Here is a 6,245-nt window from a genome sequence, read left to right on the forward strand (position 1 = left end):
GCTCGCTACGAACAGTTCTTGTGCTGATGTTGCTTTCAGAGGCAGTTTAGAACTCGGTAGTGAAGTGTTGACGATTTTTATATGCTAAGCACCTTAGCACTCGGCGGTCCCATTCTTTGAGCTTGTGTGGCCTACCACTTTTTGGCTGAGCCGTTATTGCTCCTAGACATTTCCACTGCACAATAAGAACTTTTAAAGTTGACCGGGGCAGCTCTAGCAGGGCAGACATTTCACAAACTGACTTACTGGAAAGGTGGCATCTTATGAAGGTTTAACGTTGAAAGTCACTGAGCTCTTTAGTATGGCTATCCTACTGCCAATGTTTGTCTGTGGAGATTGCATGGCGGTGTGCTCATTTTATACATCTGTCAGCAACGGGTGTGGTTGAAATAGCCCAATCCACTAATTTGAAGGGATGTCCACATACCTTTGTATATATAGTGCATTTATGGCTTATGCACATATTTTTTACATAAAGCTTTCCTTTATTTGAATAATTTTCTAACCAGGTGCATTAAATATTTTCAAATTATGAACATTTTTCTTGTTGAAATACATAGCAGAAGATCAAAAGTCAGGGTGTGGAACAATTGCCTTCGCATTGTAAAACAGTGAAAAATAGAAATAAAATGCTTTTGAAAATGACCCAAAAAACATATATAAATAATAAATACATAAGTGTTAGCTTATTTTAGTGCCAACTTAATATCTTAAATCTACCCCCGAAACACAAAAAAAATCCAGTATTTGCAAAATCGGCCTACATATTGAATAACGTTACAACATTGAAATGTGCCGGTGAGACCTTACACGTTCAGCTTGCTTTCTCTAGTGAGGCAGAGGGGAGGGAAAGTTGACAGGTATGTGTGTACTGGAATGCACAGCTGAGCCACACCTGTGGGAACCTTCTCTAGCCATTCTTGGGGACCTGGCCAATCCCCTTTTACCCTATTGGCCAATCTCCCAGTGACAGACAAAGGAAAGATCAGTGACTGTGCAGATATATTGGGGCCTGACTGAGAACCAATAGGAGACAAGGAGTAAGGTGGGGCCATAGTGTAATAAAACTCTTCACTGAGGTGTGTCCTCAAAGTTACTTTGCCTTTGGGATGTGGATGAGTACTTAATGGATACTTCCATGACTGGTCAAGACCACAAATGAAAGGTATTCCTTTTATCAAACAGACTGACTACTAATAGAGATGATTGCCTTTTGGAGAATTGTCGATGGTGAATCTCTGGTGAACGACGACTTCACTCTATCTACTTCTACTTTCCAGCCGTTTGTCAGGGCTGGCTAGATGTCCTGGACCTGACCTGAATGGCCACCACAGTAAAGGTGATGTGTAGACAGAGAATGGGAAAACTGAGTGTGGAAGACATCCAAAGAGGTTAGCTATGAGGTCAAGATGTGTCTTGGGTTGGATTTTGGATGTGTTCTCAGTACAGTAGCTTTCTGCTTTTCAAAATGTGTTGTAAGAGTGTAATATTGTCGACCACATCTCCTTATCACTTTTCCAGCCCAGCTATCCATTCTGTATTCGTTGGACGGAGAACTGATAAGGGCATGTGTCTGACACTTTCCGCCGATGATAGAGAGAGCTGTACTACAAAGAAAAACTCTCCTGTCCAGCAGCAGCATTACTACCTGTATCCTTAACTGGGTCATTAGGGTAACTGGAGTTATATCTACTCCAGTCTCAATATGTTACAACCTATTCATAACACTTGTTTGCTTCTTTTTCACAGAAAACAATTTGAATTTTTTTCTCAGAAAACCCATGGAATCAATCCTCTGAATGCATGTATTTTTTGTATCCCTTCAGGTTGCTATTGTATGCAAAACATTTGGTGACTCATACTAGCATTCATAGCAACTTCATTCTGTATAGAGGTCAATCTTCTATTATTATTATGTATGAGCAATGAGTATATGATCACATATGAATTGTACGCTTTACAAAAACACAATTTTTTAATAATTTGCTCAGTCAAAAAACAGATTGTGCATCTGTTTGATATTCTGATGTAATTCAGAAGGCTGAATTCAACCTGGTGAATCCAGGCTGGATCCAGAGTAGAACCCCTCTACACAGCAACAGGTTGGAGACAACATGGGCCACTAATTAAACATTCACTGCATGAGTTGACTGCCTACTACAGACTGTACTGAGCTGGAGTTGGGACCTGTGAGAGTGAGCATTCCTGAAACTGTGGTGGCAGGCATAATTACAGAGCAGCAGCACTCAGACAGTCAGGTTTGGCCAACATTTAAGGCCCCAGGGCAAAATCCAAAGCACACTTCAAATCATGGTGTCTAATATATTGATGTAATATTTAAATGATGCATGAGCACCATGATGACCAAACTCATTAATAAAATATGAGATGTTATGTGGTTTTCAGGTAAACAAGTAGAAAACGTGAGAAATACTGACAACAATTATGATGAAAATAAAAAGCTAATTGCTGTTTTTGTTGACTCCTTATCTCTGTGTGAACTAGTACATACGTCAAATGTTGACTGAATATGGCTAAACAGAATAGCTGTTTTTAAAATGGACTGTAATTTGGTATTTCTAATCACTAAAACAATTTGTATTTAAAATATATATATTTCACAGTTATGCATTTTATATTTTCACCTCTGAACTTCTCGAAGCTATAATCGTTACAGTATCAATATGCCAATATCAAGCACACAAGTTGAATTGGCCAATGGCTGAACAAGTATGCAGACACTATTGATACTTCATAAATAGATTTAGTGTGGCAGATAAGAGCCATGAGATGTTTAGTCAAGGTAGTCTGTGTTTTCAGTACTAGACTGCAGCTACGTCTTTAAACACAAGAGGGTATTGTTCCACAACCTATGGATTTTCCTTTCCTCATTTTCACTTGGAGTCAAATAGGAAGAGTACAAAGTAATGCATATGCAGTACATCAATAATGTATTGCAGGTAGCCTAGTGGTTAGAGCGTTGGGACAGTAACCGAAAGGTTGCTAGATTGAATCCCTGAAATGACCAGGTAAAAATCTGTCATTCTGCCCCTGAACAAGGCAGTTAACCCACTGTTCCCCGGTAGGCCGTCATCGTAAATAAGAATTTCTTCTTAACTGACTTGCCTAGTTAAATAAAGCTAAAAAAAATAATAATAATAATCATACAAAATAAAAATAATACACTTACTATGAAAATGTTAAGAAGAATGAATGCAATCATTTTAGATTAGCAATATGTAACAGGATTATCAAGCACCTCAAGCACACAAGGTCAGTCAATGTTGTCACTAGGTGGACAGCTTTTTAGAAATACACAATTTTACTTCAAGCACTGTCAGTTGTCGAGTGAAGGGCTCTTTCTTTCTTCAAATCAAATTGCCATGCAGTAGCAGAGAGAACAGTCTATGACTTTGGGCCTTCCTTTGTCATCGCCTGGTATATAGGTCCTGAATGGCAGGAATCTTGGCCCCAGTGACGTACTCGGCTGTACTCACTACCCTCTGTAGCTACTTACGGTCAGATGCACAGCAGTTGCCATACCAGGCGGTAATGCAACCGGTCAGGATGCTCTCGATGGTGCAGCTGTAGAACTTTTTGAGGATCTGGGGACCCATACCAAATCTTTTCAGTCTCCTGAGGGGGAAAAGGTGGTGTTGTGCACTCTTCACAACTGTCTTGGCGTGTTTGGGCCATGGTAGTTTGTTGGTGATGTGGACACCAAGGAACTTGAAACTCTCGACCCGCTCCACTTCAGGTCCATCGATGTTAATGGGGGCCTGCTCAGATCCTCCTTTTCCTATAGTGCACAATCAGCTGCTTTGTCTTACTCATATTGAGAGAGAGGTTGTTGTCCTGGCACCACACTGCCATGTCTCTGACCTCCTCCCTATAGAACGGTATGCGAATTGGAGTGTGTCTAGGGTTTCTGGCATGATGGTGTTGATGTGAGCCATGATCAGCTTTTCAATGCACTTCATGGCTACCAACGTGATGGGGCGGTAATTATTCAGGCAGGTTACCTTCTCTTTCTTGGGCACAGGGACTATGGTGGTCTGTTTGAAACATGTAGGTATTACAGACCTGGCCAGGGAGAGGTTGAAAATGTCAGTGAAAACACTTGCCAGTTGGTCTGCACATGCTTTGAGTACCTATGCCCTTGCTGATTTCTTTCTTTGAGGGCCATGTATCAGAATTAAGTTACATAAGCCATACATCAGGACACATGCAGACAGTTATATACACAAACCGATGCGCCTGGAACCTACTATCATACCCCGTTTAAATCTTTTGTGTTGTCCATTCACCATCTGAATGGCATACACAATCCATGTCTCAATTGTCTTAAAAAGGCTCAAATATTACTTTAACCTGTTGTCTCTTCTTCATCTATATGGATTGAAGTGTATTTAACAGGTGACATCAATAAGGGATCTGTCACGCCCTGACCTTAGTTTTCTTCTTTGGGGTACCCCCCCCCCCTCCCCTTCTTCTCAATTTCCACCTAAAGACATATCCTAATCTAACTGCCTGTAGCTCAGGCCCAGAGGCAAGGATATGCATATTCTTGGTATCACTCTGAATATCACTCTGAATATTGTAGAAATGTGAATTGAATGTAGGAGAATATAACACAATAGATCTGGTAGAAGAAAATACAAGGAAATAAACATGTTTTCTGTTTTTTATTGTTGCTGCATCATCTTTCAAATGACCAAGAACAGCCAAACATACGGATAGGATGCTGAGGATGATTTAATGAAGAACATAAGATGGCAACAATAGCTGAGCAAAGTTTTAGACAGATAACTTCACAAATGAGCGAGTTACATGACATTGAGCATGAAGTCACCCAGGTGTCCCACACAAATGTACCCAAATGTACCCAAGTTTGCCGAATTGGTACAGTGATACATTTTGAAGGAAAGAATTATATACAAAATACATAAATGCTATTCTAACACAATATATATATATATATATATATTTTAATATTTAAAAAATAAACAAATAATAATAATACAAACAATTAACAAGGGTAACTATTCACATATTTTCTATTTACAATATTGTGAATACCCTCAGTCCTCTACACAATATTGTGCTGCTGGTGCCATGGCCCATAGCAGTCTCTTTCTGCTGTAAAGCAAAGACTTACTGAACAGGTGGTGCAGGTGATGGGGCATTTCCTGTGACAAAGGGCACAACGACGTCTCCCTACTGTGCCCTTTTTGCCCTGAGGCACATTCATGCCTGCAGAGATGAATCTGGACAGGTGAACACCACTGGTGGGAGCAGAAGGGACAGAGGTAGAAGGGACAGAAGGTGCTGCAGTGGACTTGCTGTAGCTAGCAAGCTCCTGGATGAGCAGCTCCCTGAAGGCTAGCTGTGAGATGGGGGGCTGTCCACAGCTCTTAGCCATTTCCTTCTGGAGGATGAAGGCATTCACCACAGCAATGTCAATGAAATTATAGAAAAATGTCTTGTACCATTTCATGGTCTTGTGGAGAACATTGTAGTATCCTATCAGCGTATATGACAGGTCCACACCTCCCATGCTCTTGCTGTAGTCATTCACAGCAGCTGGAATGGGGACATTTTTTGTGGTCCATGCCCCGGCACCATCCTTCACATGCCTGACAACGTATCTATCTATTTCTTCTATAATTTGGGTTTAATTTTTATACCTAGACTTTGTTTTAGCTTTTCCTGATTTATTCGCCATATTTTAAATATATAAACTTGTTGAAAATGCTATTGAATATGTACTGCTATGCGTAACACCTGTGGCTCAGTCAAGTAGGATTTGCAATGGTGAATGAACCTCTTTTAAGCCAGAGTTTACGACAAAGGCTGGTCTTCAAACGTATAACCATTACATATTGCCGTTTACCTCAGCTCATTGGCTATCTTCCAAGCTAGATTTCAAGATGATCAGTGGTCATTGGGCCAAAATACAGTCAATCAATGATAGACCGGTCCTACCATTGGTGTGCAATGATGTCATTGATTGGTGTCTTCAAATCGGTTTGTTTCGGTCAATATGTCCCGGGAAAAGAACCATCAAGTATGGTTGTGTTAGTAACAACCAGAGGATTGCAATGAAACCAACCATGACTGGATAAACGTTTGTTTAGTGTGTGTAATTACCACGAACGCGTCTTCCAAAGTTGAATGAGACGGAAATCATGATGCAAGCGGTTTACAAATGTTTCGTGTTAGGCTATAAAACTGGATTTTATCAA

The 6,245-nt window shown here is 40.4% G+C and overlaps 1 long non-coding RNA gene across 1 annotated transcript; it reads left to right on the forward strand.

Moving 5' to 3' along the window:
- Positions 1–1,109: 1,109 nt before the first annotated feature.
- LOC112253352 lies at positions 1,110–2,474 on the forward strand. Its single transcript, XR_002953986.1, has 3 exons — positions 1,110–1,165; positions 1,281–1,391; positions 1,522–2,474. It is a non-coding gene; the product is annotated as an uncharacterized LOC112253352 (long non-coding RNA).
- Positions 2,475–6,245: the final 3,771 nt, after the last annotated feature.

The sequence above is a fragment of the Oncorhynchus tshawytscha genome, linkage group LG06 (assembly GCF_018296145.1).
Source record: "Oncorhynchus tshawytscha isolate Ot180627B linkage group LG06, Otsh_v2.0, whole genome shotgun sequence".
NCBI classification, from domain to species: Eukaryota; Metazoa; Chordata; class Actinopteri; order Salmoniformes; family Salmonidae; genus Oncorhynchus; species Oncorhynchus tshawytscha.